Genomic DNA, 22,147 nt, shown 5'->3' on the forward strand with positions numbered 1-22,147 from the left:
ATTTCTTAGGGATTCTTTATTTTTGTTCTCCATTCCTTCAAAGACCCAAAGTTGAGAACCAATGCTCTGGTTCTTTAATATTCCCATAGACTGTTCTTTGGAGTCATGTAGAAAACTTCAAAAAAAAATTACTGATACCCGAGTCTTACCCCTAAGATCCTGATTTAAATGGTATGGGGTACAGCCTGGGTATTGGAGATTCTTTTTTTTTTTTTTTTTAATAGCTCCTCATGCTTTGAAAATTCTGATTTGCTGTAAAAACTGTAAAGTTTGGAATCCACTGTTCTAGTCAGTAAAGTGAAAGTAGGCAATGAGATTTTTAAAACCTGTCCTTCACAATTTGAATAAGCTCCTTGAGGGCAGGAAACTTGTTCTCCACTCTGTCCCTAACATGTAAACTCGTGTCTGGCATTTAGTAGGCATTGCAAGAATACTTTTTGTAGAATGAAGGAATATGCTTGTTAAGAATCAGTATATTTGAAGAATGAACCATTCAAGCATTCTTTAAAATCTGAATTATATGAACTAGTGATAAGTTAGTGATGAAACAGATTAGATTCTTTTTGTGTATATATGGAAGAAAAGCTGAAACTAGATATTTATTAAAATAGAGATAAGAATTGTTATTCCCCTTAAGTGTTTTTGCACTTGAGATAACCTATTGGGACTAAGTGATTATTCCACCTGAGGCTAAATCCTACCATGAAATATTTCCTTGATTTAGTTATTTTACCCTTTATCTCTTGAAAAAGATTTTTTCTGCTTTGCTTTCTGTATGTGTTTTGCTTTTCGTGTGTGTGTGTGTGTGTGTGTGTGTGTGTGTGTGTGTGTGTTTAAGTAAAGGCAGTGCTGTCTCGTTCCTTCAGGAAGCACCTATTTTGCCATGTGATATAGTTTTTGTCATTTCCACTTTAATGTGAACTAAGAAGTCCTCCTTTTCCTGTGAGAAAGAAATTTCCCAGCTGTTCATAAATTGTGTAGCCTGCTCTGGGAGAGGGCAGGAGCTCAGAAAGAGTTACTTCTCTCTATCCCATTTGTTCTTATATTGCTTTTTCCATATAGCTTATCTTTTCATTTCTAGTATATACCATCTACTTGATAAGATGGCGACTTTCTGGTGACTTCCCAAGATGGTATGAGAGTTAGCTCTGTTTTTGTATGAGATCTCACAAAGATAGTACTTTGAGAACTGTGGCATTACTGCTTTGCTCTCTCCTCCAATTGATTGAAAAGGTAAATTGGGAAAATAAAAGAACTGAAAGGGGTATTATTTTGAAAGTGATTTCACAGTGTTCTCTTGATTAAAATGCTCACCACTTCCTCTCTCCTATAAACACACCCTTTTGAGCATATCACAGTTTCCTTTGTTTTGAGCCTCTCATATGTGTATGTAGAACTACCATTTTGAATATGATCTCCTGTTGATTCAGTGTAAGCACCTCTAATAAACATCTAAGCATCCAGCTAACTCATTCTTTGGGATCACAAACCCATTCTAAAGTGGAGCTGTAGGATCTGCCATGGTATTGTTACCATTGATCCCAAATATACTGCTGCTTTTGCTCATGCTGCTTCTATGCCTAGAACATTTTCTTGCTGCTGCTTTGCTTGGCTTTTATCTTTTTAACTTATAGTTTATAAATCACTTATAAATCATGTGTTAGCTCCATTATGAAATTCTTCTTTTCCACATCTGTTGCCTTGTTGCCTTGGGCCTGGATTAGGTGCCTGATGTTTGTGACTTTACATAGTATCCTGCAAAGGACAGAAAGGGAAATTCTGGGTTTTTTAGTTATATTTTGGTGCCATAGAAACAAGTTTAAGAAATGGGAAACTAAGGATCATACAGAAATATGAACTTCTTAAGAACCAAAGAAGGTCTTGTCATTTTTGTTACAACCTGTTTCTTCAGAAGAGTACAGCCAACACAGGTTTTTTATCTGGGGACATCATGATTAAAGGTTATTCTGTGGACTCAAAAAAACTTGTCATCCATAAATTTACTGACACTTCATCAAGGGTATTTGAATGGGTGTATTACACAGGCCTGGTCAAAGGGTGAGTGTGTGCTGGAAATGAGAAGTGAAGGGAATAGTACTGGGGCTAGGGAACATTTGTGTTTTTTTAGATTGCTACTTCCTGTTCAGCTAAGGAGAGTCCTGTAAGTTTGCTCTTAGTTAAGGAGATAGTCTGTAAGCTTGACAGATCACAGCTGTATCCTGTATTTTGTGTGAAAATGAATTTGCTTTCTCTCCTGTTCATTTAATTTTTCTAATTTCCTAATAAAGTTTATTCCAGTGTTTCATGGAGGAAGAGGTTGGATATGTGCCCACATAAGGATGTGAATAATGGTTAAATACTAGGTTATAGTCAGAGAGTGAATTAAATATGGGGTATGTGTGCTTCAAAAACTGAATGATAAGAAGAAACCTCTTCTGAATACATTTTTAAAAGAAGGTCTCAAGAGCTTTTGAATTTTTTAAAAAAATTTTTATTTATTTATGATAGTCACAGAGAGAGAGAGAGAGAGAGAGAGAGGCAGAGACACAGGCAGAGGGAGAAGCAGGCTCCATGCACCGGGAGCCTGACGTGGGATTCGATCCCAGGTCTCCAGGATCATGCCCTGGGCCAAAGGCAGGCGCTAAACCGCTGCACCACCCAGGGATCCCGCTTTTGAATGTTTTAGACTAGTGCTGTAATCGAAGTAGTTTCATTTTTTAAAATAAACCACACAATTCCTTTACAAAGAATTAAATACTTGCTCTGTATTCTAACTATCCCACTATTTTATTTTCAAAGTTTTAGAATAACCTGATGTTATTTCTTTCATCTAACCATCCTAAACAAATTTGATTGCCACTGGAACAATATAATTACGTAGAGCTCCTTCCTTCCTTGAAATTGTATACTCTAATATTTGTGGGGTTTTTTTTTTTGTTTTTTTTTAAGATTTTATTTATTTATTCATGAGAGAGAGAGAAAGAGGCAGAGACAAAGGCAGAGGAAGCAGACTCCATGCAGGAAGCCCCATGTGGACTCAATCCCGGGTCTCCAGGATCACGCCCTGGGAGGAAGATGGCGCCAAACCACTGAGCCACCCAGGCTGCCCCAATCTAATGTGTGTTTAAGTTTAGTACACTAGTTGGTTATGCACATTAGCACAACTTCATTTTTGACATTGGTCAGATAGGTTTGAAATATTTTTTGACATCTCAGTTGAGGTGGAATGCTTCATTGATGTTACAGAGAAATGGCAACATGTTCCATAGGAGAGAGGATTCCAATTTGAGTATTATCTCCTAAGCAGCAACTTTAACTTTGATGGAATGGGAAAAGTACTGGCCTGAAGTCAGGAGATAAGCACTTTGTATGACTTTAGGTAGTGACCTTAGGAGCCTCTGAATTCTCACAGGTGCAAAGAGAGAATTGGACTAGATGACCTTTAAGGTCTTTTCAGCTGTTTTTGCTATTCATGGACCCTGAGCTCTGCTAGCACAAAATGTATTTGTCTCCCATATTAGTGTCTGTTACTCACAGAGACTTACTATATAATATGAAAGATAAAGAGCTCAAGTGAAGGGCATCTGGGTGGCTCAGTTGGTTGGGCATCGACTCTTGGTTTCAGCTTAAGTCATGATCTCAGGGTCCTGAGATGGAGCTCCAAGTTGGGCTCTGTGCTCAGTGCAGAGTCGGCTTGAGATTCTTTCCCCTCCCCCCATTTCCCACTTCCTCTGTTCTGCTTCATCCCCCAACTCCCGCAGTCTCTAAAATAAATAAATAAAATATTTTTTAAAAAAGAAGCTACAGTGGTCCAGAGAGTGGGGGCTCATCAAGCAGAGCCACATATTACAGTTAAGGTGTAGTCGCAGCTAATGCTGATGGCTTCCTAACAGTATACATAGTGGGCAGGGGCTTATCGGTTGACTTATTGAGTGGCACTCACTTTTATTGGTATAGTACAATCTGGAAAAGGATTGTATTTTTTTCTCTTACTGCTGGTTGGTCTTAGAGAAGTCTAAGTGAAAGGACTGACTGGAGTCAGCCTTTGGGAACTTAAAATGAGAGCATCTTCAAGTACTTTTATAAAGAGGTAAGCAAACTGGTACTGTATTTCACAGAGGGTAAATTCTGTTTACAGTGCATGTGAAAACAAATACATAGATGGAATACAAGTGCTTCTAAAAAAGAAAAAAGAAACATCCATTTGCATGAAGACCTTCCATAACAAATAGACTAGCTAATGAAGGATTAATAAGATTTTTTTAAAGATTTTATTTATTTATTCATGAGAGAGACAGAGGCAGAGACATAGGCAGAGGGAGAGGCAGGCTCCCTGCAGGGAGCCTGATGTGGGACTCGATTCTAGGACCCTAGGATCACAGATGCTGAGTGTAAGACAGATGCTTAACCATTGAGTCACCCAGTCGCCCCACTCTTAGATTTTTATTTTTGAGAATACATATCTATTCTTTATATATTTGAAAGTATGAAGTATATTACAAAAATTTTCAGAATAGTAAGGAATTTTAATAAGTTAGTAAATGAGACTAAATCTTCCACTTTTTGAGGGAAAGAATCCTCCCCGAGCCTTTGCTCTTCGATAACATCAGAAAGTAGTACTCTGCCAACAGATATATTTTTATGTCACATTCTCTATCAGATTCTAGGACCATGAGATAAAACAGTGTTAAGCAAAAGTAAGATAAATGTAATGTTTCTGTACAGTAAGAATCCAGAAAATTTTCTTACATTAGGGCAAGAGTGTATAACACTAAAATGTGTTGGTTTTAAATAGGAATTTCAGAATCTTAACCCAGCAGAATGCGATACAAGGGGGAAAAATTCCTGATCATTTGCTGTGCATTAGTAATTATACAGTTTTTTGCTTTTATTTTACATAATCACTTAATTTTGAACAATTTTAATTTTCTTAATTTTTTAATGACTGTGAGACCTAATTTAAATGTGTTGGGAATGTTTCTACTTACGAGAAAAGGGTAGCAGGTTCTGAAGATTGGAGAAGTGGTTGTATAGGTCAGATGAAGGAATGTGTTAATACTTAACATTGCTGTTGCCACAGTGTTTGAACATTGTGATCATTTCAGCTCTGCTGTACATTTCAGTCTTTTTACTGTATTGCCAATGTGAAGAGTATGTAGTGTACTGATTTGGGATCTAAATTCTGTTTGATAATCTCTCAATTTATTCCTCCATGCTGAATAGTTAAAATTAGATGGATTAATTTGCTTTTGTTTTTATAGGAAATATACAATTCAACATGTGTGAGAGACTTTGGGAAAATGCTTTGGTTTCGTGAGAAAAAGGATTTAGGTTTTTCTGGAGAGCTAAACTGGCCAACAAAAAGATGACATCAAGTTATAAGCTCTTGCTACAGAAGGAGAGACTTTTTCCTATAGACTATCTTAATTTTTTTATGTAAACCACTAAATGTAGATTTAATAGACCTGTGGAAAAGTGTACATGAATCAGAAGATAGAGGTTAACAAGTATATTCAAAGTGAATACACTGTATAATACCCTAGATCAAGACATAGAACACCGGAAGCACCGTCATGTGCCTGCCCTCCTGGGCCTTATCTCCTTCTTGCCAGGTAGCCATAATTCTGGCACATCATAGTATAATGTTGCCAGCTTCTGAGTTTTCTATAAATTGGATCATTCAATACCTACTCTTTTGAATCTGGCTTCTTTTGCTCAACATTTCTGTGTGTGAAATTCATCCATGTTGCATCATAGTTTATCTCATTATTGTATGTATTTTTATGAATGTATAATAATCTATCCTTTCTGTGGATGGTCATTCAGATTGTGTCTAGTTTTGGGCTGTTAAAAATAATTCTAGGAAAAAAAAAAATTCCAGGGACACCTGAGTGGCTCAGTGGTTGAGCATCTGCCTTCAGCTCAGGGTGTGACGCCGGTCCAGGGATCGAGTCCCATATGAGGCTCCCTGCAAGAAGCTTGCTTCTCCCTCTGCCTGTGTCTCTGCTTCTCTCTCGTGTCTCATGAAAAAATAAATCTTTAAAAATAATAATAATAATTCTAAGGGTACCTGGGTGGCTCAATCTGGTAAGCATCTGCCTTCTACTCAGTTTATGATCTTAGGGTTCTGGGATCGAGCTGAAGCTGGGGCTTCCTGTTCAGGGGGGAGTCTGCTTCTCTTTCTTCCTCTGTCCCTCCCCTTGCTTGTGCTCACTCACACTCTTTCTCAAATAAATAAATCTGCCATGAATATTTTTGTGTGTTTTTAGTGTTTGTGTGTGTGTGTGTGCGTGCGCGCGTGCGTGCATATGCATTTTTTGAGTGTATTCCTGGGAGAGGTGTAGCTAGATTACATGGCCTATGTGTGTCTAAGTTTTGTAGATCATGCCAAAAAATTTTCCCAAAATACTTGTACTAATTGACATAAGGATTTGTACTATTTAAGAGTTCCAGATGCTCCACATCCTTGCCAGTACTTGGTATTAACAATTTTTTGCTTTTGTTTTCATTTTAACCATACTGATAGGTAGATAGCATATCTCCTTGTGGTTTTAATTTGTATTTCCCTGATGACTAATGATGACAAGCATATCTTGGTCATTTGAATGTTCTTATTTGGAAAGTACCTGTTTAGATCTTTTACTAATAAGCAGATTAGGTTGTCTTTTTTTTTTTTTTTCTTTTAGTGATTTTTAAAATCTATTCTGGATAATCTTTTATCAGATTAAAGTTTTATTAGTCTAAAGTCAGTAGCTTTTTCTCTCCTCCTGAACAATACAGGGATCTTAAAATGCTAACTCTCATTCTCCGTTTCCATCTTATGTGATATTATTGATCAGGATTTCACTTCCACGTTTTTAACCTACATTTGTTATTGCTATTTCTATTTTATATAATACTTTTAAAATTACTCACTTGTTTACCATTTTCTTTGCTCTTTCTTCCATCTCTGTTCTTCACTTTTAATTTTTCTGAAATTCACCCTTTAGAAGTTCCTTTAATGAGTTTATAGAAAGACCTCTTTAGTGAGACGTTTATTTTACTTATTCTTGATAGTTCTGTTTGATTCACAATTTTAGGCTGCTAACTTCTCTCAGCACTATTATCTCTATGTTTATGACTTTTTTCTTTTGAAATCTATTGCAAATGTAATTTCCAGTCCTTTATAGGTGATTTGTCTCTATGTCTCTAGCCATGATTTCCTTAAAACGACCTCTCCCTTATTCTGTTTCCTCTTTTGAAACTCCAGTATATTGGACCTCTTTACTCTCTGTCTCTTAGTCTTTTTTTTTTTTTTTTTTAAACACATTCCATTTCTTTGTTTCATTCTGGCTCATTTTTTCAAATGTAGATTCTAGTTTATTCTTTCTATGTGGGTCTAATCTACTCTGCTTAATCCAGTCGCTAAGTTTTTTTCAATTATTCAGTAGTTTTTCAGTTCTGGTCTTTCTTTATAACATCTTGTTTCTCATGCTTCCAATTCTATCTTAAAGGATTCTGAACATTGTTAAAAAATTTTATTTCATATTTTTTGTCTCATTATTTTGCTGTGTGCAGTTCTTGGGGGGTGGTATCAAATTCTATTCTCTGGGGATCCCTGGGTGGCGCAGCGGTTTAGCGCCTGCCTTTGGCCCAGGGCGCGATCCTGGAGACCTGGGATCGAATCCCACGTCGGGCTCCCGGTGCATGGAGCCTGCTTCTCCCTCTGCCTGTGTCTCTGCCTCTCTCTCTCTCACTGTGTGCCTATCATAAATTAAAAAAAAAAAAAAAAAAATTCTATTCTCTGTTGTTTCTGCTGACTTTTGTTTAATGTGATTTATTACTCATGTGCTTTGTAATTTTGAATTTTTAACTTGGCAAGATTTTATCTATGGAAATCCTTATGCAGTCTGTTTTGAGATCACCTTTCTCCAGACAGAATTTATGTTCCCTTTTTGTGGAGTGTCAGGGGTGCCACAACTGAAAGCCACTTTATATTGTTCTCTTGGCTTAAAGAATTTTTGGACCATGTTGGGGTGTGTGTTTGTGTGTGTGTGTGTATTCAAAGACCAGATTGTTGGAAGAGTAGGCCTGTTGTTACAGATTCTCAGAGGAGACTTTTTCTTTTTCCAGTCAGCATTCTGGAAAAGACAGATTAAGGTGTTGTGGGTTTTTTGTTTTTGTTTTTGTTTGGTCTCTGTGTGTATGCTTTTTAATTCCTTTTGTTGGTAGACAGATTTTTTTTGTCTACCTTTTAACTGAGGATATTACACTTTACGATTCTGGATTTATGTGAATGTGTGGTGGGGGTCTATAACAACTGCTTACCTTGTAGAAAGAACTCTCCACCCCCATAACTTATCACTTGAAGAAAACTTGCTTTCTAATTTAGGAATTTTTTCTTCACAACATTGAGGTCATCATCTTCAGAGGATCAAGCAACTTTTTTCTTCAGGACATAGATGGTCTTTATTTTTTTAATATTGTTTATTTAAATTCAGTTAATTAACGTATAATGTATTAGTTTCAGAGGTAGAGGTCAGTGATTCATCAGTCTTATATAACACCCATGCTCATTATATCACGTGCCCTCCTTAATGCCCATCATCATCCAGTTACCCCATGCCTCTACTCCCTCCCCTCCAGCGACCCACAGTTTGTTTCCTGTGATTAAAGGGTCTCTTATGGTTTGTTTCCCCCTCTGATTTCATCTTGTTTTATTTTTTCCTCTCTTCCTCTATGATCCTCTGGTTTGTTTTTTAAATTCCACAGATGAGTGAGATCATGTGGTAATTGTCTTTCTCATTGAGTTATTTCACTTAGTGTAATAACCTCTAGTTCATCCACATCATTGCAAGTGGCAAGATTTCATTTTTTGATGGCTGAGTAGTATTCCATTTTGTGTGTGTGTGTGTGTGTGTGTGTATGTGTGTGTGTATACACACTACATGTTCTTTATCCATTCTGTCTATCTGTCAGTAGACATCTGGGCTCTTTCCATAGTTTGGCTCTTGTGGACATTGCTGCTATAAACATTGGGGTGCAAGTACCCCTTTGGATCACTGCATTTATATCTTTGGGGTGAATACCCAGTAGCTCAATCACTGGGCCATAGGGTAGATCTATTTTCAGCTTTTTGAGGAACCTCCATACTGTTTTTCCAGAGTGGCTGTGGCCACTCTGGTGTGACTAAACAACTTTTTATTTTTTTACTTCTGATCTTATGCATCCTAATAAATCGAATATGACTCTGATTAGGATTCCTTCATAAGTTTTAAGCACTTATAATTTGTTTATATTGTTTTGTAATAGATTTAAATTGCCTAGTTATTTTAGAAATTACTGAAAAAGAAGTATTTCTATGACTATTTCTTAATCTCAGTAATGGCTTTATATTGAGAAAGATTTGCGTATTTAGATTCCTCTTTTGAGCCCTGGCTACAAATTTTTGTTTTTAAACCAGTGATCCAAAATGCTAAAGCTGTGGCTGGTTTCTCTGTTCTGACTATACGAAAAGCATTGGTCTGGGTGCACTGATTGCTTACTGGTTTATCAGGTACATCTTGACTTTTGTGTCATAGCAAAGGCAAACACTTGTTGAATGCACAACAGCATTTTCCAGTTCCTGTAGGAAGGTATTAATTAATGCTTACAGGAATGAACAGATTTGAGTAATGTAGTAAATCATCTGCAAAAAGCTTGAAATGTATCTTTTTTTCCCCAGCTTTAATTTGTGGGGGTGTAGCAAAGGTAATAACTGTTGAAACTTGAAATTGAAGAAAGTAATTTGCTTCTGGCAAAAGGCCTTTCCAAAATCCTTTCTGTAGTTTCCAGGCACATGATTGAAAAATATAGTAGTAAATGTGTATTATCTTATTGCTTCCAGTTTTTTAAAACTTAAAAGTAACTCCAGAGGTTCTAGTTTGGGCCTTCTTTCTTCCTTCTCCCTCCTCTTTTTATTTAAAACATCAAATCATTTATTATATTGGGCCAGCAGGAATCAGTTTAAAGGGATTGAGAGCTGTTTTAGATTAATGACTTGGCAACTTAGAAATAGCCCACAGGAGTCACAGTCCTGCTTATCTTGGAGTGAGTTTTAAAAACTCAGCCATTAAGAATTGTTTCCATAAGCTGCCAAATTGAAAGTTGGAGTGAAGAAAAACCTTACACTGATGCACGTACCCCAATGTTCTTGTCAGTGTGCTTTATGGGGATCTTGTTGCTTGAAGGATGGCATAGTCCACAGGATTAAAAGCTTTATCGTGACAATCAATAAATAATGCAGCTCCATTTTTACATAGACTTTATATTGCTTTTCCTCAAAGTTCTCAATTTTTCACTTTCATGTAAGATATTCTCTTCTTAATATTTTTTTCAAGCGATGGCCATTTATTACATCCTAACTTTCTATATTGGAAAAACGCTCCTTTTTCTTTTTCCCATTTGTAGGATTGCACAACCTTTCAGTAAAACAAAATCAAAATTGTTCATTTGTTCAGTGTTCCACCCCCTTGAAATAAGCCACATAGTTCCCTGTGGGTGTGCCCGGCCTTATGCTGCTGCCACAGTTACTTGATCCTCCTTATCGCTTGTCACTCGTGGCCCCTTTAAGATGCCTCTTCCTTTGCCTTCTTCCACCCAGTTTTTGTACTACTCTAGTCACCTTATTTCTCAAAGGCTTAGGAGCAGTTCTCAAGAAGGTTTTTGGTTTTTGGTTTCTTTTTCTCTGAATATTCTGAGGAAGTTATTCATGCACTGTCCAAAGGTGTGTGTTTCACTGAGAATTCCTACTCCAGGATCAGACTTCCCAGTCTGGACATTTTACGACAGGTTGTTTTGTTTTTTTGAGTCAGAGCTTAGGTATTATAGATGTGAGTTCATGAATATAAAGTACACAGCTCTTACATTGCAGATAATATGTTAAACACAGAAGAGATTGCTATCTAAAAGAACCTGGCAAGGAATCTTTAAAGAATTCACATAAGGGCAGCCCCGGTGGCCCAACAGTTTAGCGCCGCCTTCAGCCCGGGGTGTGATCCTGGAGACCTGGGATCAAGTCCCAGGTCAGGCTCCCTGCACGGAGCCTGCTTCTCCCTCTGCCTCTCTCTCTCTCATGAATAAATAAATAAAATCTTTAAAAAAAAGAATTCACGTAATATAAATAGCTCTACTTTAATTTCAGTTTTTAGATGTTTCTCACTTAGGAGGTTGTCATATATTGTGTGCTGTAAATAATGACCTTCATATTATTCTTCATAAAAATGGGAGAATTGTTATTTATATGTATTTTTTTAAAAGATTTTATTTATTCATGAAACACACAGAAAGAGGCAGAGACACAAGCAGAGGGAGGAGCAGGCTCGGCTCCTTGAGGGGAACCTGATGCAGGACCCATGTGTCTCTGTTATTTATGTGTACTTTCATGTGGAAACCTATCTTAAACCTTATGGCATTTTCACATTGGTAGTAACCTGATCAAAATGGATAATCTGTTCTTAGCAATTTAATGTGGCATCCCTTTTACTTTTGTCAGATTAGCCCACAAAAGTAACCTTTCTTATATATCAACATCTTTCTGAGCCTTGAACTTGAAAATTTAGGTGACTTAAAAGCACAGTGCTTGTGATTAGTTGTGTTTTTCTTTTTTCTTCTCAGCCCCTCCCATTAAATCTACCTCCTTATACTTGATACCTTTAAGGATTTGAACCCATAGGGTATGGTGTACCTGTGCCATGACCATGTCTTTGTTTACTGACCTTGGTATTAACCTAGAACATTCTTATTCCTCCTTCCATGAGGATGTGATGGCAGATCAGTTTGACTGGCTTCAAGATAATTGGTCTTAATTATCTCTAAGTCATTGGTTAGTACAGTGTAAGAACAAACATTGTTCCAAGGCAGGATATAAATGGCTTTTGAGATTCTTTTCTTAGCATGCAAGTCAGAAGATTAGGGTAAAAGCAAAAGCTCATGACACAAAACTATTTAGTTTGCTAGTAGATTGTAGGGTTCCTGTAGTTTAAATTATACATACCACTGTAAATTGTTAACTAGTGACAATTTTACTTCCCTTTTGTATTAGTTGCAATTTGTAATACTTTTATTTAAAGTAAAGCCATATGTTGGGGCATGTGGATGGCTCAGTCAGTTGAGCATCTGACTCTTAATTTTGGCTCAGGTCATTATCTCAGGGTTGTGAGATTGAACCTTGTGTTGGGCTCTGTGCTGGGCATGGAGCCTACTTAAGATTTTTCCTTTTGCCTTCCTTCTCTCTCTCTGTCTCTCTCTCTAAATAAAATAAATAAAATTAAAAAAATAAACTTGTACTATAACACATGGCTTTATTAAGAAGCACTTTGTCTTCTCATATCTTTCTGCCAGAGTTGTGCATCATCTCCTCACCAGACCTTTTAAGACCAAGCTCAAGTGTAACTTCCTAGGAACCTTTCAAATTGGCTCTTTTCTCTGAGTCTGTAATATGTATATTATAACACAATAACACAGTGAGCTCTAATATAATTGTTTAAGAATGGTGTCTCCCTTCTTCCTCCCCTAACCCACTAAGTTCTTAATGTCTTAGGATCAGGTGTAACAGCTTATTCATTTCTTGCATACTCTGCCGTATTACATCTTCAATTGCAAGCACATAGTAGGTGTTAAATGAGTTATTGTTAAAAGAATAAATCTTAACCAGAAAGTAGAAAGATTAATTGATGAATTGACTTACTAACTTAGAATTTAAAGGCAAGTTTTAAAATCTAAAATCAGAGTAGATTAAAATTAGTGCAGCTGTAGATATGGCACAGATCAAGTTGATATTGTCCAACAAGAGTAATACTTGGAGGCAGAAAGAATGATGCACTAAACTCAAGTGTTTTCTTTTTTTTTTTTTTAACTGAAGTGTTTCTGAAATGCTAAGGAGATGTGGGTTTGTAGGCCAATTTTGTTTTTGTGTTTTTGTTTTAATTAAACCTTCTATCACACTGCCAGTTTGCCTGAGGAAATGGAAAGGTGGCAAATCTACCAGCCATCCAGATACTTTCATTGAGGGCAGGTGGAACCAGAGGGGTTGAGGTATGGGAATGAAAAGGGAAGAACATTTCTAAACCTGTCTCTTGCCCTATATTTTGATAGTATTGAGGGATTTGGAACTTTTCATTTTGGAGGAGGGGATGTGTTCTTGTAATAAAGTGGCAGCATGTGTTCCAGAGCTTGATCTGAGAAATCAAGTCCTTTAAGTCATGTGGTGTGTCAACTTGGCTACCTACCTTTTTTTTTTTTTCTTTTTAAGATTTTATTTATTTATTCATGAGAGACACAGAGAGAGGCAGAGACATAGAGGGAGAGGCAGAGGGAGAAGTAGGCTCCCCATAGGGGACCCCGGACCCTGGGATCACAACCTGAGCCAAAAGCAGACACTCAACCACTGAGCTACCCAGGTGTCCTGGACACCTGCCTATCATAGAGCAGTGTTTAAAGCTAAGTACTTGAACATTTTTTTTTTTGGGGGGGGAATGAGAATACTTCAATTTCCCAAGATTAAAAAAGGTGGCTTTTTTTTTTAATTGGGTAAATTATTTGAAATGTGAGCCATTTTTCCAACTAAAGATATTTTTTTCATATTTAGAAAGAGCAAAAATTAAAAAATGCCTACATTAGTCCCACACCCTTGGATGGAGCAAATCAAAGCAACAGTAATATTTTTAACAAGAAATTGCAGGGGCACTTGGGTGGCTCAGTTGGTAAAGCATCTGCCTTCAGCTCAGGTCATGATCCTGGGATCAAGCCCTGCATTGGGCTCCTCGCTCAGTGGGGGGTCTGCCTCTCCCCATCCCTTCTCTCTCAAATAAATAAAATATTTTTAAAAAATTGCATTTGTCATGAATGTTTGCTGTGTCAAATGGCCATAGTATATTTACATATATGTGTTTTCTGTTGTTTTTTTTGCACTTTTCTCTAAAGCAGAAATTATTTGTGACTGAAGGTTTTTTAATAGCACATAAATATTTACTCTTCACCACCCCCCCATGTAGTCTTTGTCTCTTCTAAGAGGTTATTAATAAAATGCATTATTTTTGAAAGTATTATGCCATGGGAGAGTCAAAGCCACATAACTGTTTTTCCACTCCAAGTTTGGCAATTTTCAGATAGAATACAAGCTCACTAGTTTGGTTAATTTTTGTTTTAAATGGGGATCATGCCCAATCTTTAGACCTAATGATTTACTGAATTTCTACTTCTGCTTTATTAAGCTTAACTTGCCAATTATTATAGGTTATATAGTATGCATTTTTTTATCCAGCCAAAAAAAAAAAAAAAAGCTAATTTTGAACATTTACTATATTTCACTTATTCCCATTCTTTTTTTTTTTTTTTTTTAAGATTTTTTAAATTCATTCATGGGAGACACAGAGAGAGGCAGAGAAGCAGGCGGGGAGCCTGATGGTGAGACTCGATCTCAGGACCCTGGGATCACGCCCTGAGCCAAAGGCAGTACTCAACCACTGAGCCACCCAGGTGTCCCCACTTATTCCCATTCTTGCCTTTCCTGTAACTGCTTCATCTTTAAATCCTGGGTTACCTCATTTACAAAAAACCATCTATCAGATATTAAATAGGCTCCATATGTTTTTTGAGCTTGTCCTGTGCTAGGTGCTGAGCAGCCCTGCCTGCCAGTTGCTCATAGCATGTGTAAGAGCTACACCAGCAAACAGAAAATTGTGAGCCACTGTAATGAATGCTGTGTTGGAGGTAAGCCAGAGGGCTGTGGCACTTGAGGCTTTGAACTTCAACGTGGAGGCTTTCCTTCACAAATTCATCTTTGCAAGGGAGTCAAAACCCAGTGTTTTCCTAAATGGGAAATTACAGAATATAGCCAGATAACCTATAGACAAGAGTTGAGTTTCACCAACTTGGCAAGGGTCTCATTAATTTCTGAAGCGTGAACACCATGATTGGCATTTTTATCAAGTAGTTATCCATGTTGTCTTTATTATTTCTTAGAACAGTTGGTTTGGGAAGGGAGGAGCCATAAGAGTAAAAGGTATGATTTAGCACTGCTATGGTTCTAGGGCCATCTCCAACTTAGGTTTCATAACTCCAGCGGGGCCGGCTCTTCCATGGAGATGAGTCCTACATAAAACTCACACTCTTCTTAATTGTCTCAGCTTTGGTTTTTTGTTTTGTGCGTTTTTTGTTTTTTTTTTTTTTTTGGCCAGGCCTTTTCTCTCCCTTTGAGTTTTGCTCCCTCAGCTGAATCTCTTTTGCTATTTGGTTGCCCCTCCACTATCTGGATTCTCTTAAACCCAGAGCCTCTTCATACTCTGTAAAATTGGTCTATTATGAAAATCACTTGTAATGAAAAATCACTTCTCTACTTTATCTCCATTGCCATAAGTTATGTTACCTTATGTGCTTAACCTTTTTGAGTCTCCATATTCTCTTGTATAAAAGGAGCCTGATAGTACTGCCTAGGAGAGTTGTTGTGGGTGGTGCACAGGATTTTTTTTTTTTAAGTTTTTTTTATTTTTATTTATTTATGATAGTCACAGAGAGAGAGATAGAGAGAGAGAGGCATATACACACAGGCAGAGGGAGAAGCAGGCTCCATGCACCGGGAGCCCGATGTGGGATTTGATCCTGGGTCTCCAGGATCGCGCCCTGGGCCAAAGGCAGGCGCTAAACCGCCGCGCCACCCAGGGATCCCCACAGGATAAGTATTTAAAGCACATGGCAGTCTGAATTATTCTAGTGGTACCTTAACTGCTCAGCAATCATTTCTCCAGGATCACAAGAGTTTGCACACAGTTGACTTTTAATCTATTTAATTTCAAACCCTGTGGTCATCTCCCTGCTCCCTACTTTTCTAGCGCTTTGCTTTTCTTTTTGGTGAATGTTCAGACTCAGTGTTTTTTAGCTACTTTGATCATAACTGAGTACCCATTATCCAGGCATATCCATTCAGCAGACACTTATGGATGGTTTCCATGTGCTAGGTATTAGAATACAAAGATGCTCCCGTTTAAGTAAGGGAAACTCATGGAAGCAGCCATCTGGTATGAGTTCTATAATGCTGTTATTTAAAGCATTATGGAAACACAGGATGAAAAAGCTTTAATTTTGTTATAAGTAGACCAGTAAAGTAGGTTAGATTTTAACTGGGCCTTGAATTCTCACTTCATGGTTAAAAGAAAGATCACACCAGGCAAAAGGAGCTCTTTATACAAAGACTGGTAAAGATATAAGTGTATTAAGGTAGAAGTAGTCACTACAAAGTAGAAAATCTGTGCCTCCCTCCCCCAACCACTCCAGTTCTGTCATAGTAGGAAGGTAAAGAGGAAACAAGTAGCCTTTTTTTCCCCCCCAGATCTAAAAAATTGCTTCCCTTGGTAGGGAATAAAGAGTAATGCTTTATTTGCTATTTTTTCTTTGCGTATGTAAAATGAGAGCAAACGTAGGGGTAGCACAAAAGCTTAGAAGCAGTATATGAATGGGCATATACTTGAACTGCCCCTGGAACTGTTGATTTTGCTTCTACTTCTTATATTTCTTTCTTTTGATTACTTACTACATGCCGGGCGCATTACAAAAGTTATCTCTTTTAAGCCATACAACTTTTTTTTAATAATTTATTTTTTATTGGTGTTCAATTTGCCAACATACAGAATAACACCCAGTGCTCATCCCGTCAAGTGCCCCCCTCAGTGCCCGTCACCCATTCACCCCCACCCCCCAGCCATACAACTTTTATGAATTAAGATTTTCCTTGTTATACATAGGGGAAGACTAATATTCAAAGGAGTTTAAAAAAACAAAACCAAGAAACTTGCTTAAGTTGTATATAGCCTGTAAGTGGCAGACCTCATCCTCTGAGCCAGCATTCTCTCCCAAGCTTCTAAGTTCTCTTCATACTAAAGCCAAATGTAGAGCTGCTGCCTAAGAACCTTGTACTATGCCTAACCAAGACATTACTGACCAACTGGCTGACTGGTACAGGCAGCTAAAACTTTAGAAGTTTTGTTTCTTTCACCTAAGAAGGGGAGTAGTTGGAGCAGATGAGTGTACACTTTCTTTTAACTTTATAATTTCCTTGTAGGGGCAGCCCGGATGGCTCAGCGGTTTGGCGCCGCCTGCGGCCCGGGGTGTGATCCTGGAGGCCCGGGATTGAGTCTTGTGTAGGGCTCCCTGCATGGAGCCTGCTTCTCCCTTTGCCTGTCTCTGCCTCTCTCTCTCCCTCTGAATAAATGAATGAATGAATGAATGAATGAATCTTTTAAAAAATTTCCTTGTAGGCTTCTTCCATCTGTTTCATTCATGCCTGATCACTTTGTGCAATCAGGTTATTTGATGTAGTGGGGAATGTTCTAATGCATAGGTTGCAAAGGCATAACTATTTAGAGTTGTTTAAAATAAACTTTAAAAAGTGATTTATTTTAGAGAGAGAACAAGCAAGAGAGGAGAGTGCAGGGAGAGGGGCAAAGGGAGAAAGGAGTGAGAGAATCCCAAGCAGGCTCCTTGCTGATGAACCATTCCTCTAGATGGGAAAGTTCCTTCCCATAGACATTTTTTTTTTTTAAAGATTTTATTTATTTATTCATGAGAGACAGAGGCAGAGACATAGGCAGAGGGAGAAGCAGACTTCCTGTGGGGAGCCCGATGTGGGACTCAATCCCCAGAAGGGGATCATGCCCTGAGCCAAAGACATGCTCAACCACTGAGCCACCCAGGTGTCCTCTTCCCATAGACATTTCAAGTTAGTCTGAATGTCCCAGAGAGCTGAAGCTTGCCAAGCAAAGCTCATCTCTGTGTCTCTTTGAGTCACTAATAGTTATACCAGTATTTCCAGAATTTAATGTCTCCATCAGCTAAAGATTAAACTTTTCCCACCCCCCTTCTCCTACCCTAGAAATATCCTTGATCTGGTGGGTTTATTAAGAGATAAGCTCTTTTTTTGGTTTCGTGCTTTGTTTTCAGTCAACTGCAAGTTTGAGATGCCTTGTGTTTCCTTAACAAATGACACTTCGTGCTTTCCCAGCACTTTAGTTGGAGACAGCTTCTCATTGTGCTAGTTTGAGTTCTGGCACTTGAGAGCATCTTCATTCTGAAGCTTATGGAACGTCCATCTCATATTTGAAGCAGAGTGTTTATCTTCTCTTCATTTGTTAAGCCCCAAGCCCTGGTGGTGCCCCAAATGAGTGTCTCATTTAAGTTGTATTTGAGAATGTATGGGAATGAAGAGTGCATGAACTCTTATGTAGCAAAAGCGGAGGGGAGAGTCCTTAGAACAGTGAGTTCAGTCATAGGGATACCTAATTTCATATAAAAACCCAATAAGAGGGATCCCTGGGTGGCGCAGCGGTTTGACGCCTGCCTTTGGCCCAGGGCGTGATCCTGGAGACCCGGGATCGAATCCTACGTCGGGCTCCCGGTGCATGGAGCCTGCTTCTCCCTCTGCCTGTGTCTCTGCCTCTCTCTCTCTCTCTCTCTCTCTCTCTCACTATCATAAATAAATAAAAATTAAAAAATAAAATAAAAAAAAAAACCCCAATAAGATAGCTAAAATATGTTTTGAATTATTTTCTTCTAAAGAGTCATCTTATTTTCTAACTTTCATAAGTTTTTTACAAGTCACTTTACATAATGAAAATACACACCATTTTACAATAGTGTGTGTTTGGAAATATAACAAAACGACATTTAAATGAAACATATTTGAAATGAAATTGGTGTTGGAAGGTGGTACGTCAGGAAATGTTTTGAGTTGCAAAGGAGCTTGTACTATAATTGGTAAGCCTCTGGCACTCAATAGACAGTGTTTTTATCTAAAATCCACAAAACTGATAAGGAGAGGGAAGGAAAAATTTGATTGCTTGAGAATTACCCTAGGAGATTGGATCAGTAAATTTACATGAATCCCTGAAACACGCAGGTGTATATGAGTGCCAAATAATGTCTGAACTAACCAAGAAAAACTTGCTTTTCTACATCACTGTGGTGAAAGCCTTGGTTCTCAACAATTTTCACATTTATAAGGGTATTTTTTTTAAAGGGACTAACTACACATTGGGCAAGCAACTGTGTAGTCCAAAAAGTATTGGCTGGATTTAACATACTGGGGGCACGTGGACTCCTAAGAATGTCACACCTTGTCTATGCCAGTAAGTCAGAGTGTCTATTCTTGATACTAAATCTGATGTCATTGGCAGATTTTCCTCTTTATTGGAAGGACCATATTCAGAAGGGAGAGTATTTTTTCATGTATCTTGCTCTCTGTGTGATATTGGGGTGTTTTATTTTTTATTTTTTTATTTTTCAGCTATGAAATAATACTGGCGAGTCCCAAGAAAACTAGATCTGGATTTCATTTGGTCTTTTCAACTCTGTGTGATCTTGTGCACATTCCTGACATGTTACAAACAGCTTGTGTCTCTGAATGTGCAGTATCAATTTTCAGTGGTGAAGGCCCCAAAAGGAAACAGACTGATTCTTCCATGCACAAACAGCTGGGCAGTTGTGGATGGAATTAATTGCTGATATATATTGGCTGTGTTTTTCTTCTCTTGTCATTTCCTTTGCAGCTGTGAAAGTGAAGTTTGACTTGAAAACAGACATTTCCAGCAGTGCAAATCCAAAAAGTATCAAAATGGAATTCTTCAAAATATCTGCTACCTTTAAGTTCAGTTTGAAGTGAGCTGGAGAAGAGCAAGGGATGGCAGGAGAGTCATAATTATATATATGGTTGAAAAATAATTAAAGCAAGCTTGAGTGGGTTAATTTTTTTTTTTGAGTGGGTTAATTTATGGTAAAAGTGACCTTATAATTCAACAAAAGGCTAGATTGGGCAGTATGCACCCCTTTCTGAGGATCCTAAAAGAAGCTGTTCTGAGCCACCTCTGAAAATAGTGGTGGGGGAGCAGAAAATGGAAATGTTCAGACCCCAAACTGATTTATTTTTCCACTGTGAGGAAGTAGCATTTGGCAGAGGGTAAAGTGACAACATGTATCATTAAAAATAATATTTTCCTGCTCTTTTCCAAAAGCCATTTCTTTGTTTTAAATTCAATGTAAAGATTACAAAGCTTTTTTTTTTTTTTTTAAGCATGGGTATTTTACTGAAAACCCTATTTTTCATGCCATGAGTTACAGGAGTTCAGTTACAAGTAACTGTTGGCTGTGTCTGAATGTGCATATACAGGAAGTAGTATTGATTAAAATCACTTTGAACAATAACCAGATGTTTGGTGACAGTTTCAATAACTGATAAATTATTTTAGTCACTAAGTTTTTTAGGCAGTATGTATACATCTGACAGAATATCTTATTTGGAAATATATCAGGAAAAAATTAAAAATCAAAACTTAGGAAATTATTTGAAAGTAGGTGATTATAAAAATTTTTTTAAGGTCTGGTATGCATATTAGTAATTTTCATCAAAATCTCCCTTTTATGTATTTTAATAGTCTATGAAAACAAATTTACAAATCAAACCCCCCCTTTTTTAAGGCAACTCTTGCTAGTTAGTTGATAAGAAGTGCTTTTATTGTTTCTGTATTACCAGGAGAACTAGAGCATTGATAGAGAAGGGTAGGTAATGCTTAAGTTCATGATTGGGTCCCCTGTTTTGGCCAAATACCCCAAAAGTAAAGTTCTAAAGTGAACGATGTTGCCAACACCTTGAGATATACAGAAGCTGCTGTTGCTAAACTTAGAAGTTGGCATGGTTGGACTTCCTTTATAGTCGTCCACTTCCACCTCACATTCTGCTGGTTGAGCTGTGTGTTCTACCTTGCATTTTATCTTTACTTTCTTAAGAAAAAAGAAATGAGTCAATATTTTATTTCATAGCAGGAAAGCAGATCTACAAACATGAACACCGTCTCCTCCCCCCCACCCCCCTCGTTTCTTTGAAGAGGATTAACCAATTAGTTTTGACTCTGAAGCCCTGAAAAATGTTGTGGCAGTATTAACGTGCAGTTTGCTGTCACTGAGGTCTGCTTGGGTGTGTTGTTTCCCCCAGTGGGCTCCACCCTTGCTCTAACCGCACCGAGAGTGTGGATATCTCACTGTTTAAAACAAAGTTCATTTTTAGGGCGGCATTGCATCAGAATTGCCACACAAAAACCAGCTTAAGAAATGTACAGCAGCTTCAAATATTTTTGTAAGTAATGGCTTGTCTATTGTAAAACTGATAATGCACAGCTTAGGGGGAAGCACGATAAGATAGATGGTCAGTTTTGTGCTAGCTGCTAGTAATGTGCAGTGTTCTTGGGAAGGAGCCTATAGCTTTATCATTCAACTAAATTTTTTCCTGTTCACCTATTTGCTTTTTTTGTTGTTCCTTAAACTGTTTACTGAACTGTTGTTGTTTTTAATTGTTTGGGGGATGACAATGACTGTTTAAGGAAAATACTGTTAGTTTCCCAATGTGCTAATTAGTTAACATAAAAATGCTTGAAGTGGTGTTTTGCACTGAATTTATTGGACCCATTAACAGCATAATCTGGTAATACTGTATTTCGAGACATCGTGGCATGAACTTTGTGTGTAAGAGTGGGTTCATTGAATTAAAAAAAGGCAGCATCTAAAGAGCCTTTATTTCTGTTATAATGATGCTTTGTCTTCCTGCTGTTGGGTATTTGTCAGAAGAGTTGGGGAAGGCTGCAGCCCAAAGTTCTGTTCCATGCCTTGTCTGTGCCTCTGTGTTCTTTCTAGAGTTTGTGACGTGAGTGGTAAGTTGAACTATAGGAGAATTGCATTATTGAATGAGGTCCACACTTGGCAATTTTTTCTTTGCAAATGGATCTTTTTCCGCCCTCACATAATGGAGCTTCATTTGTAGCTAGGTTTTCAATGCCTGTGAAGTGTTTATGCTTGACTAAAGTAGGCATGTTGAGAGAGAGGCTGTGCTCTGTGATCTTTTCTGTACTGACTGTTGTCTTCCTCTTGTGCATGTTCATCGTGTACCCTTGTGGGATAGACACACCCATTCAGTACAAGCAAGTTGAACCACTCACTTCAGTTGAAATCAAAGCTGAATGTTGAAAATGGCAGATTTTCGTAAAGTTTGCTGGGGTGACATTGTGTCATCCTTTTTGGACTCAGACTTGTGAGCATTTCCTTGCTTCAGCTTCCTCTTTGAAACTTGGTAGTAACTGTGTTTAGCCATTTT

The 22,147-nt window shown here is 37.8% G+C and overlaps 1 protein-coding gene across 7 annotated transcripts in view; it reads left to right on the forward strand.

Moving 5' to 3' along the window:
* Nucleotides 1-22,147, forward strand: part of ADD3 (adducin 3) — a 124,913-nt gene that overhangs the window by 51,747 nt on the left and 51,019 nt on the right. The window contains exon 1 of one of the 7 annotated variants that reach the window (XM_038578753.1): nt 20,991-21,136. The exons of the other annotated variants lie outside the window; for them this stretch is intronic. The gene's annotated coding sequence lies outside the window, so the exon portion shown is untranslated. Of the gene's footprint in view, nt 1-20,990; nt 21,137-22,147 lie in introns of those variants that run through there. 7 annotated transcript variants of the gene reach the window in all.

This window comes from Canis lupus, chromosome 28, assembly GCF_011100685.1.
Source record: "Canis lupus familiaris isolate Mischka breed German Shepherd chromosome 28, alternate assembly UU_Cfam_GSD_1.0, whole genome shotgun sequence".
Classification (NCBI taxonomy): Eukaryota; Metazoa; Chordata; class Mammalia; order Carnivora; family Canidae; genus Canis; species Canis lupus.